Consider the following 15607-nt stretch of genomic DNA (forward strand, 5'->3'; position numbering starts at 1 on the left):
TATTTATAAATTATATTAATCTTATATTTAATTAAATATTTATAAATTATATTAATCTTATATTTAATTAAATATTTATAAATTATATTAATCTTATATTTAATTAAATATTTATAAATTATATTAATCTTATATTTAATTAAATATTTATAAATTATATTAATCTTATATTTAATTAAATATTTATAAATTATATTAATCTTATATTTAATTAAATATTTATAAATTATATTAATCTTATATTTAATTAAATATTTATAATTTACATTAATCTTATATTTAATTAAATATTTATAAATTATATTAATCTTATATTTAATTAAATATTTATAAATTATATTAATCTTATATTTAATTAAATATTTATAAATTATATTAATCTTATATTTAATTAAATATTTATTAATTATATTAATCTTATATTTAATTAAATATTTATAAATTATATTAATCTTATATTTAATTAAATATTTATAAATTATATTAATCTTATATTAAATTAAATATTTATAAATTATATTAATCTTATATTTAATTAAATATTTATAAATTATATTAATCTTATATTTAATTAAATATTTATAAATTATATTAATCTTATATTTAATTAAATATTTATAAATTATATTAATCTTATATTTAATTAAATATTTATAAATTATATTAATCTTATATTTAATTAAATATTTATAAATTATATTAATCTTATATTTAATTAAATGTTTATAAATTATATTAATCTTATATTTAATTAAATATTTATAAATTATATTAATCTTATATTTAATTAAATATTTATAAATTATATTAAATTTATATTTAATTAAATATTTATAAAATATATTAATCTTATATTTAATTAAATATTTATAAATTATATTATCTTATATTTAATTAAATATTTATAAATTATATTAATCTTATATTTAATTAAATATTTATAAATTACATTAATCTTATATTTAATTAAAGATTTATAAATTATATTAATCTTATATTTAATTAAATATTTATAAATTATATTAATCTTATATTTATAAATTATATTAATCTTATATTTAATTAAATATTAATAAATTATATTAATCTTATATTTAATTGAAAATTTATAAATTATATGAATCTTATGTTTAATTAAATATTTATAAATTATATGAATCTTATATTTAATGAAATATTTATAAAATATATTAATCTTATATTTAATTAAATATTTATAAATTATATTATCTTATATTTAATTAAATATTTATAAATTATATTAATCTTATATTTAATTAAATATTTATAAATTATATTAATCTGATATTTAATTAAATATTTATAAATTATATTAATCTTATATTTAATTAAATATTTATAAATTATATTGATCTTATATTTAATTAAATATATGAAGAACTGTATACCTCGCACGGAGAACCAATAAAGAATTATTATTATTATTATTATTATATTTATAAGTCATACGAATTAAATATTTATAAATTATATTAATCTTATATTTAATTAAATATTTATAAATTATATTAATCTTATATTTAATTAAATATTTATAAATTATATTAATCTTATATTTAATTAAATATTTATAAATTATATTAATCTTATATTTAATTAAATATTTATAAATTACATTAATCTTATATTTAATTAAATATTTATAAATTATATTAATCTTATATTTAATTAAATATTTATAAATTATATTAATCTTATATTTAATTAAATATTTATAAATTATATTAATTTTATATTTAATTAAATATTTATAAATTACATTAATCTTATATTTAATTAAATATTTATAAATTATATTAGTCTTATATTTAATTAAATATTTATAAATTATATGAATCTTATGTTTAATTAAATATTTATAAATTATATTAATCTTATATTTAATTAAATATTTATAAATTATATTAATCTTATATTTAATTAAATATTTATAAATTATATTAATCTTATATTTAATAAAATATTTATAAATTATATTAATCTTATATTTAATTAAATATTTATAAATTATATTAATCTGATATTTAATTAAATATTTATAAATTATATTAATCTTATATTTAATTAAATATTTATAAATTATATTAATCTTATATTTAATTAAATATTTATAAATTATATTAATCTTATATTTAAATAAATATTTATAAATTATATAAATCTTATATTTAATTAAATATTTATAAATTAAATAAATCTTATATTTGATTAAATATTTATAAATTATATTAATCTTATGTTTAATTAAATATTTATAAATTATATGAATCTTATATTTAATTAAATATTTATAAATTATATTAATCTTATATTTAATTAAATAATTATAAATTATATTAATCTTATATTTAATTAAATATTTATAAATTATATTAATCTTATATTTAATTAAATATTTATAAATTATATTAATCTTATATTTAATTAAATATTTATAAATTATATTAATCTGATATTTAATTAAATATTTATAAATTATATTAATCTTATATTTAATTAAATATTTATAAATTATATTAATCTTATATTGAATTAAATATTTATAAATTATATTAATCTTGTATTCAATTAAATATTTATAAATTATATTAATCTTATATTTAATTAAATATTTATAAATTATATTAATCTTATATTTAATTAAATATTTATAAATTATATTAATCTTTTATTTAATTAAATATTTATAAATTATATTAATCTTATATTTAATTAAATATTTATTAATTATATTAATCTTATATTTAATTAAATATTTATAAATTATATGAATCTTATATTTAATTAAATATTTATAAATTATATTAATCTTATATTTAATTAAATATTTATAAATTATATTAATCTTATATTTAATTAAATATTTATAAATTATATTAATCTTATATTTAATTAAATATTTTTAAATTATATTAATCTTATATTTAATTAAATATTTATAATTTACATTAATCTTATATTTAATTAAATATTTATAAATTATATTAATCTTATATTTAATTAAATATTTATAAATTATATTAATCTTATATTTAATTAAATAATTATAAATTATATTAATCTTATAAATATTTAATTAAATATAAGATTAATATAATTTATAATTATTTAATTAAATATAAGATTAATATAATTTATAAATATTTAATTAAATATAAGATTAATATAATTTATAAATATTTAATTAAATATAAGATTAATGTAAATTATAAATATTTAATTAAATATAAGATTAATATAATTTAAAAATATTTAATTAAATATAAGATTAATATAATTTATAAATATTTAATTAAATATAAGATTAATATAATTTATAAATATTTAATTAAATATAAGATTAATATAATTTATAAATATTTAATTAAATATAAGATTCATATAATTTATAAATATTTAATTAAATATAAGATTAATATAATTAATAAATATTTAATTAAATATAAGATTAATATAATTTATAAATATTTAATTAAATAAAAGATTAATATAATTTATAAATATTTAATTAAATATAAGATTAATATAATTTATAAATATTTAATTAAATATAAGATTAATATAATTTATAAATATTTAATTGAATACAAGATTAATATAATTTATAAATATTTAATTCAATATAAGATTAATATAATTTATAAATATTTAATTAAATATAAGATTCATATAATTTATAAATATTTAATTAAATATAAGATTAATATAATTAATAAATATTTAATTAAATATAAGATTAATATAATTTAAAAATATTTAATTAAATATAAGATTAATGTAAATTATAAATATTTAATTAAATATAAGATTAATATAATTTAAAAATATTTAATTAAATATAAGATTAATATAATTTATAAATATTTAATTAAATATAAATTATATTAATCTTATATTTAATTAAATATTTTTAAATTATATTAATCTTATATTTAATTAAATATTTATAATTTACATTAATCTTATATTTAATTAAATATTTTTAAATTATATTAATCTTATATTTAATTAAATATTTATAATTTACATTAATCTTATATTTAATTAAATATTTATAAATTATATTAATCTTATATTTAATTAAATATTTATAAATTATATTAATCTTATATTTAATTAAATATTTATAAATTATATTTATCTTATATTTAATTAAATATTTATAAATTATATTAACCTTATATTTAATTAAATATTTATAAATTATATTAATCTTATATTTAATTAAATATTTATAAATTATATTAATCTTATATTTAATTAAATATTTAAAAATTATATTAATCTTATATTTAATTAAATATTTATAAATTACATTAATCTTATATTTAATTAAATATTTATAAATTATATTAATCTTATATTTAATTAAATATTTATAAATTATATTAATCTTATATTTAATTAAATATTTATTAATTATATTAATCTTATATTAAATTAAATATTTATAAATTATATGAATCTTATATTTAATTAAATATTTATAAATTATATTAATCTTATATTTAATTAAATATTTATAAATTATATTAATCTTATATTTAATTAAATATTTATAAATTATATTAATCTTATATTTAATTAAATATTTTTAAATTATATTAATCTTATATTTAATTAAATATTTATAATTTACATTAATCTTATATTTAATTAAATATTTATAAATTATATTAATCTTATATTTAATTAAATATTTATAAATTATATTAATCTTATATTTAATTAAATATTTATAAATTATATTAATCTTATATTTAATTAAATATTTTTAAATTATATTAATCTTATATTTAATTAAATATTTATAATTTACATTAATCTTATATTTAATTAAATATTTTTAAATTATATTAATCTTATATTTAATTAAATATTTATAATTTACATTAATCTTATATTTAATTAAATATTTTTAAATTATATTAATCTTATATTTAATTAAATATTTATAATTTACATTAATCTTATATTTAATTAAATATTTATAAATTATATTAATCTTATATTTAATTAAATATTTATAAATTATATTAATCTTATATTTAATTAAATATTTATAAATTATATTAATCTTATATTTAATTAAATATTTATAAATTATATTAATCTTATATTTAATTTAATATTTTTAAATTATATTAATCTTATATTTAATTAAATATTTATAATTTACATTAATCTTATATTTAATTAAATATTTTTAAATTATATTATTCTTATATTTAATTAAATATTTATAATTTACATTAATCTTATATTTAATTAAATATTTATAAATTATATTAATCTTATATTTAATTAAATATTTATAAATTATATTAATCTTATATTTAATTAAATATTTATAAATTATATTAATCTTATATTTAATTAAATATTTATAAATTATATTAATCTTATATTTAATTAAATATTTATAAATTATATTAATCTTATATTTAATTAAATATTTATAAATTATATTAATCTTATATTTAATTAAATATTTATAAATTATATTAATCTTTTATTTAATTAAATATTTATAAATTACATTAATCTTATATTTAATTAAATATTTATAAATTATATTAATCTTATATTTAATTAAATATTTATAAATTATATTAATCTTATATTTAATTAAATATTAATAAATTATATTAATCTTATATTTAATTAAATATTTATAAATTATATGAATCTTAGGTTTAATTAAATATTTATAAATTATATTAATCTTATATTTAATTAAATATTTATAAATTATATTAATTTTATATTTAATTAAATATTTATAAATTATATTAATCTTATATTTAATTAAATATTTATAAATTATATTAATCTTATATTTAATTAAATATTTATAAATTATATTAATCTTATATTTAATTAAATATTTATAAATTATATTAATCTTATATTTAATTAAATATTTATAAATTATATTAATCTTCAATTTAATCAAATATTTATAAGTTATATTAATTAAATATTTATAAATTATATTAATCTTATATTTAATTAAATATATGAAGAACTGTATACCTCGCACGGAGAACCAATAAAGAATTATTATTATTATTATTATTATATTTATAAGTCATACGAATTAAATATTTATAAATTATATTAATCTTATATTTAATTAAATATTTATAAATTATATTAATCTTATATTTAATTAAATATTTATAAATTATATTAATCTTATATTTAATTAAATATTTATAAATTACATTAATCTTATATTTAATTAAATGTTTATAAATTATATTAATCTTATATTTAATTAAGTATTTATAAATTATATTTATCTTATATTTAATTAAATATTTATAAATTATATTAATCTTATATTTAATTAAATATTTATAAATTATATGAATCTTATGTTTAATTAAATATTTATAAATTATATGAATCTTATATTTAATTAAATATTTATAAATTATATTAATCTTATATTTAATAAAATATTTATAAATTATATTAATCTTATATTTAATAAAATATTTATAAATTATATTAATCTTATATTTAATTAAATATTTATAAATTATATTAATCTTATATTTAATTAAATATTTATAAATTATATTAATCTGATATTTAATTAAATATTTATAAATTATATTAATCTTATATTTAATTAAATATTTATAAATTATATTAATCTTATATTTAATTAAATATTTATAAATTATATTAATCTTATATTTAATTAAATATTTATAAATTATATTAATCTTATATTTAATTAAATATTTATAAATTATATTAATCTTATATTTAATTAAATATTTATAAATTATATTAATCTTATATTTAATTAAATGTTTATAAATTATATTAATCTTATATTTAATTAAATATTTATAAATTATATTAATCTTATATTTAATTAAATATTTATAAATTATATTAAATTTATATTTAATTAAATATTTATAAAATATATTAATCTTATATTTAATTAAATATTTATAAATTATATTATCTTATATTTAATTAAATATTTATAAATTATATTAATCTTATATTTAATTAAATATTTATAAATTACATTAATCTTATATTTAATTAAATATTTATAAATTATATTAATCTTATATTTAATTAAATATTTATAAATTATATTAATCTTATATTTATAAATTATATTAATCTTATATTTAATTAAATATTAATAAATTATATTAATCTTATATTTAATTGAAAATTTATAAATTATATGAATCTTATGTTTAATTAAATATTTATAAATTATATGAATCTTATATTTAATGAAATATTTATAAAATATATTAATCTTATATTTAATTAAATATTTATAAATTATATTATCTTATATTTAATTAAATATTTATAAATTATATTAATCTTATATTTAATTAAATATTTATAAATTATATTAATCTGATATTTAATTAAATATATTAAATTATATTAATCTTATATTTAATTAAATATTTATAAATTATATTGATCTTATATTTAATTAAATATATGAAGAACTGTATACCTCGCACGGAGAACCAATAAAGAATTATTATTATTATTATTATTATATTTATAAGTCATACGAATTAAATATTTATAAATTATATTAATCTTATATTTAATTAAATATTTATAAATTATATTAATCTTATATTTAATTAAATATTTATAAATTATATTAATCTTATATTTAATTAAATATTTATAAATTATATTAATCTTATATTTAATTAAATATTTATAAATTATATTAATCTTATATTTAATTTAATATTTATAAATTATATTAATCTTATATTTAATTAAATATTTATAAATTATATTAATCTTATATTTAATTAAATATTTATAAATTACATTAATCTTATATTTAATTAAATATTTATAAATTATATTAATCTTATATTTAATTAAATATTTATAAATTATATTAATCTTATATTTAATTAAATATTTATAAATTATATTAATTTTATATTTAATTAAATATTTATAAATTACATTAATCTTATATTTAATTAAATATTTATAAATTATATTAGTCTTATATTTAATTAAATATTTATAAATTATATGAATCTTATGTTTAATTAAATATTTATAAATTATATTAATCTTATATTTAATTAAATATTTATAAATTATATTAATCTTATATTTAATTAAATATTTATAAATTATATTAATCTTATATTTAATAAAATATTTATAAATTATATTAATCTTATATTTAATTAAATATTTATAAATTATATTAATCTGATATTTAATTAAATATTTATAAATTATATTAATCTTATATTTAATTAAATATTTATAAATTATATTAATCTTATATTTAATTAAATATTTATAAATTATATTAATCTTATATTTAAATAAATATTTATAAATTATATAAATCTTATATTTAATTAAATATTTATAAATTAAATAAATCTTATATTTGATTAAATATTTATAAATTATATTAATCTTATGTTTAATTAAATATTTATAAATTATATGAATCTTATATTTAATTAAATATTTATAAATTATATTAATCTTATATTTAATTAAATAATTATAAATTATATTAATCTTATATTTAATTAAATATTTATAAATTATATTAATCTTATATTTAATTAAATATTTATAAATTAAATTAATCTTATATTTAATTAAATATTTATAAATTATATTAATCTGATATTTAATTAAATATTTATAAATTATATTAATCTTATATTTAATTAAATATTTATAAATTATATTAATCTTATATTGAATTAAATATTTATAAATTATATTAATCTTGTATTCAATTAAATATTTATAAATTATATTAATCTTATATTTAATTAAATATTTATAAATTATATTAATCTTATATTTAATTAAATATTTATAAATTATATTAATCTTTTATTTAATTAAATATTTATAAATTATATTAATCTTATATTTAATTAAATATTTATTAATTATATTAATCTTATATTTAATTAAATATTTATAAATTATATGAATCTTATATTTAATTAAATATTTATAAATTATATTAATCTTATATTTAATTAAATATTTATAAATTATATTAATCTTAATGTTAATTAAATATTTATAAATTATATTAATCTTATATTTAATTAAATATTTTTAAATTATATTAATCTTATATTTAATTAAATATTTATAATTTACATTAATCTTATATTTAATTAAATATTTATAAATTATATTAATCTTATATTTAATTAAATATTTATAAATTATATTAATCTTATATTTAATTAAATAATTATAAATTATATTAATCTTATATTTAATTAAATATTTATAAATTATATTAATCTTATATTTAATTAAATATTTTTAAATTATATTAATCTTATATTTAATTAAATATTTATAATTTACATTAATCTTATATTTAATTAAATATTTTTAAATTATATTAATCTTATATTTAATTAAATATTTATAATTTACATTAATCTTATATTTAATTAAATATTTATAAATTATATTAATCTTATATTTAATTAAATATTTATAAATTATATTAATCTTATATTTAATTAAATATTTATAAATTATATTTATCTTATATTTAATTAAATATTTATAAATTATATTAACCTTATATTTAATTAAATATTTATAAATTATATTAATCTTATATTTAATTAAATATTTATAAATTATATTAATCTTATATTTAATTAAATATTTAAAAATTATATTAATCTTATATTTAATTAAATATTTATAAATTACATTAATCTTATATTTAATTTAATATTTATAAATTATATTAATCTTATATTTAATTAAATATTTATAAATTATATTAATCTTATATTTAATTAAATATTTATTAATTATATTAATCTTATATTAAATTAAATATTTATAAATTATATGAATCTTATATTTAATTAAATATTTATAAATTATATTAATCTTATATTTAATTAAATATTTATAAATTATATTAATCTTATATTTAATTAAATATTTATAAATTATATTAATCTTATATTTAATTAAATATTTTTAAATTATATTAATCTTATATTTAATTAAATATTTATAATTTACATTAATCTTATATTTAATTAAATATTTATAAATTATATTAATCTTATATTTAATTAAATATTTATAAATTATATTAATCTTATATTTAATTAAATATTTATAAATTATATTAATCTTATATTTAATTAAATATTTATAAATTATATTAATCTTATATTTAATTAAATATTTTTAAATTATATTAATCTTATATTTAATTAAATATTTATAATTTACATTAATCTTATATTTAATTAAATATTTTTAAATTATATTAATCTTATATTTAATTAAATATTTATAATTTACATTAATCTTATATTTAATTAAATATTTATAAATTATATTAATCTTATATTTAATTAAATATTTATAAATTATATTAATCTTATATTTAATTAAATATTTATAAATTATATTAATCTTATATTTAATTAAATATTTATAAATTATATTAATCTTATATTTAATTTAATATTTTTAAATTATATTAATCTTATATTTAATTAAATATTTATAATTTACATTAATCTTATATTTAATTAAATATTTTTAAATTATATTAATCTTATATTTAATTAAATATTTATAATTTACATTAATCTTATATTTAATTAAATATTTATAAATTATATTAATCTTATATTTAATTAAATATTTATAAATTATATTAATCTTATATTTAATTAAATATTTATAAATTATATTAATCTTATATTTAATTAAATATTTATAAATTATATTAATCTTATATTTAATTAAATATTTATAAATTATATTAATCTTATATTTAATTAAATATTTATAAATTATATTAATCTTATATTTAATTAAATATTTATAAATTATATTAATCTTTTATTTAATTAAATATTTATAAATTACATTAATCTTATATTTAATTAAATATTTATAAATTATATTAATCTTATATTTAATTAAATATTTATAAATTATATTAATCTTATATTTAATTAAATATTAATAAATTATATTAATCTTATATTTAATTAAATATTTATAAATTATATGAATCTTAGGTTTAATTAAATATTTATAAATTATATGAATCTTATATTTAATGAAATATTTATAAATTATATTAATCTTATATTTAATTAAATATTTATAAATTATATTAATCTTATATTTAATTAAATATTTATAAATTATATTAATCTTATATTTAATTAAATATTTATAAATTATATTAATCTTATATTTAATTAAATATTTATAAATTATATTAATCTTATATTTAATTAAATATTTATTAATTATATTAATCTTCAATTTAATCAAATATTTATAAGTTATATTAATTAAATATTTATAAATTATATTAATCTTATATTTAATTAAATATTTATAAATTATATTAATCTTATATTTAATTAAATATTTATAAATTATATTAATCTTATATTTAATTAAATATTTATAAATTACATTAATCTTATATTTAATTAAATGTTTATAAATTATATTAATCTTATATTTAATTAAGTATTTATAAATTATATTTATCTTATATTTAATTAAATATTTATAAATTATATTAATCTTATATTTAATTAAATATTTATAAATTATATGAATCTTATGTTTAATTAAATATTTATAAATTATATGAATCTTATATTTAATTAAATATTTATAAATTATATTAATCTTATATTTAATAAAATATTTATAAATTATATTAATCTTATATTTAATAAAATATTTATAAATTATATTAATCTGATATTTAATTAAATATTTATAAATTATATTAATCTTATATTTAATTAAATATTTATAAATTATATTAATCTGATATTTAATTAAATATTTATAAATTATATTAATCTTATATTTAATTAAATATTTATAAATTATATTAATCTTATATTTAATTAAATATTTATAAATTATATTAATCTTGTATTTAATTAAATATTTATAAATTATATTAATCTTATATTTAATTAAATATTTATAAATTATATTAATCTTATATTTAATTAAATATTTATAAATTATATTAATCTTTTATTTAATTAAATATTTATAAATTATATTAATCTTATATTTGATTAAATATTTATAAATTATATTAATCTTATATTTAATTAAATATTTATAAATTATATGAATCTTATATTTAATTAAATATTTATAAATTATATTAATCTTATATTTAATTAAATATTTATAAATTATATTAATCTTATATTTAATTAAATATTTATAAATTATATTAATCTTATATTTAATTAAATATTTTTAAATTATATTAATCTTATATTTAATTAATGATTTATAATTTACATTAATCTTATATTTAATTAAATATTTATAAATTATATTAATCTTATATTTAATTAAATATTTATAAATTATATTAATCTTATATTTAATTAAATATTTATAAATTATATTAATCTTATATTTAATTAAATATTTATAAATTATATTAATCTGATATTTAATTAAATATTTATAAATTATATTAATCTTATATTTAATTAAATATTTGTAAATTATATTAATCTTATATTTAATTAAATATTTATAAATTATATTAATCTTATATTTAATTAAATATTTATAAATTATATTAATCTTATTTTAATTAAATATTTAGGTATTTTAATGTAAAATTTGATCGTGATCAGGAATTGAACTCGGGTCGCATTGTTACCATGCTGATAGTTCACCGCCGAGCCATTGACTTCCTTAGGGAAATTATTAAAGTAAAGGAACCATTATGATAAGGCGGGTTTTGTTACTAAACGGATGAATATCTGTGGATATTTTTTATTGTACTTTGTTTTTTAATTTTTGTGAATTTCGTCGGGAATTGAACCTTGAGCGCGGTTTTAGGACTTTGATTCGTTGCCGCGGTGTTATTGATTCCTTTTACGTTGTGTTATAAATCTGTAATATATTATTCAATGACGTTGTTAAACTCTTTAATTGTCGGTAGGGTTAGTTTTTTCGGATACTCTTATACAACCACCGTGTCTGTCTGTGGGTCGGTCTGTCGGTCAGGCCTGCGAACGCGTTCGCATTTTCGGGCAAAGGGTAATCGCTGCGTACGCAGTTTCTTAGAATTAGGGAAAAGGTTTTTCCAAAAGGGCCCGTTTTTTGTTGTCATTGGGTGTAGTATAAATATTTTTCAATTTGCGTTAGTACCGGGCAGGATTCGAACCCGAGCCCTCCTGCGCGTCAGGTGAGCATTCTACCACAGAACCACGGATACATTGTACTCGTCACTGAAAATTATAAACTATTCCGAGGAGAGGTATATTTTGTCTTGCCAACTTGTTTTAATATAATATGTATCTGGGTTTTAGGCAAAGGAAGGGTCGTATGTTATTTTTACTGATCGAGATAATGTTGTTTTAAGTCTATTCTTTGATCTTATATTTTTATCTTTGGTTTTTTGAGATTATTTTGTTTCCACGAAAACGTACAGTTTTGGAGGAGACTTCAAAGTGTGTAGGTCGTGTTGTTTAGCTTATCCGGTTTCATGATAATAACGTCGAAAATTCCTGTTTGTTAATGGTAAGGTGTCGCACTAACTATTCCGTTTACGTTCATTTGATATACGAGCTATGATTTAGTCAAGTGGCTTTCTGTGCTTTGTGATGCTAAGTTTTTCGCTTCTTGTTAATACATTTTTTATTGGTGTGGATATTTAGACATCTACGATTCCTAATGCAGTCATTGATTTCCTTAGTGTGCGAGTCATTATATGATATTGGAAATTGGATGGTATTGGTCTTTTTCATGCGGTATGTGTCACAACGGCAACAGGAAGTCTACGAGTCGTCCACTACCAGATGTCGAATATATTGCTATTCTACGGTATCTTCATCAAGGGCGAGTGTTGAAATAAAATGAGCGTTAAAGATGCGGCAAGTATTTCGTAAGCGAGAAAAATACAAATACCCTCTGTACATATTTCTTTGATTAAAATTGGCTTCGTATTATATTTAACTGATAAACTTGTACTGTAAATAGGGTTAAATTCAATTGTGCATTGTTTTAGTACGTCTAACTCGCTGTTGTAACTACTTAATTTATATTATTCTGAATAAATTAAACTCGGTTGTTTCGTCTCAATTATTTTAATTAAAATTAAAATTTTATACCGGGCGGGATTGAACCGGGATTACGTTTTTAGTAAATAACTCTCGAATTGCGGAGATATCTTTAAGTGTCATCTCGAGAAATTAATACCACTATGGACAATTCTTCCGAGGAGAGGTATATTTTGGCTTGCTAACTTGTTAAACTATATATAGCGGCCTTATGAAGCAAGTGGGTGAAACATTTTATTATTAGTATATGATGAAAAGAAATGACTTCGTAATAATTGCATATTTAAAACAAGTTGGCAAGCCAAAATATACCTCTCCTCGGAAGAATTGTCCCTAGTGGTATTAATTTTTCGAGATAACCCTTAAAGATATATCTCCGCAATTTAGAGTTATTTGTTAAAAATGTTATCCCAGTTCTGTCCCGCCCGCTATAAAATTTTAATTATAATTAGAATAATTGAGACGAAACGACCAATTTTAATTTATTCAGAATATCATAAGTTAAGTAGTTCCAACAGTGAGTTAGACGTACTATAACAATGTACAATTGAATTACACCCTTTTTACAGTACAAGTTTGTCAGTTGAATATAATACAAAGCAAATTTTAATGAAAGAAATAGCTTTTTGGTTTATAATTTTAACGGAATCGGGCCGATTTTAATTAAACGATAGTTTATCGAAATGTTGTTAAAAGTATATTCCCTAAGGCCGCGCGATAAATTTACGAGAATAATTTCCCGTCGCCGTTATATCGCAAATTTAGTTGATTCGTTATTGCCAGAACTTTTAATGTTGTGGGCGAGTGATTAGAAATAAAATGGCAACCAGAATTATGCAAAATTATAAATGTTTATTTTTATTCAGAACAGTCTATGTAACGTTCTAGATTTAACTTTCATCAATAACCCAACAATATATATCCCTCCTACGTAATTGTGCAGAACTGGTACTCAAGACCTTAAGTGTCCAAGACTGGATTTGTCTTAGTTCATCGTGATTGAAAAATAAACCAAAACACACTTACACTTAAGTAAATATCATAAATTATACGGAGTAATTTTAACTAAATTCAAACTACCTTACTATAAACTCTTGTCTTTATTACCAGCTGAGAGCTGAGAGCTACTAATATCTTCCAATCTACTTAATTAGCTTCAAAGGTTGAGTTGATAATTTCAAGGGTAGAATTAGGTTATTCCAATTAAAAAAAAACAATCAATTTTATCTTACAGCTGACTTGAGTTAGTTCACAATTACTTTAACACTTTCTGTCTTAAACACGCACTGTTCATACACTTAAGTCCATTCGCTCACGTTCCAAACGCGAAACACAATTTAACTCTTTCCTTGACCGAAGACCGAACATACTAATTAAAACCGCAAAGTTACCTCATAACTTTTGACCGACACCAGGACCCCGTCCTGTAGTAGTTC

The sequence above is a fragment of the Leiobunum rupestre genome, chromosome 10 (assembly GCF_980474605.1).
Source record: "Leiobunum rupestre chromosome 10, qqLeiRupe1.1.hap1, whole genome shotgun sequence".
Classification (NCBI taxonomy): Eukaryota; Metazoa; Arthropoda; class Arachnida; order Opiliones; family Sclerosomatidae; genus Leiobunum; species Leiobunum rupestre.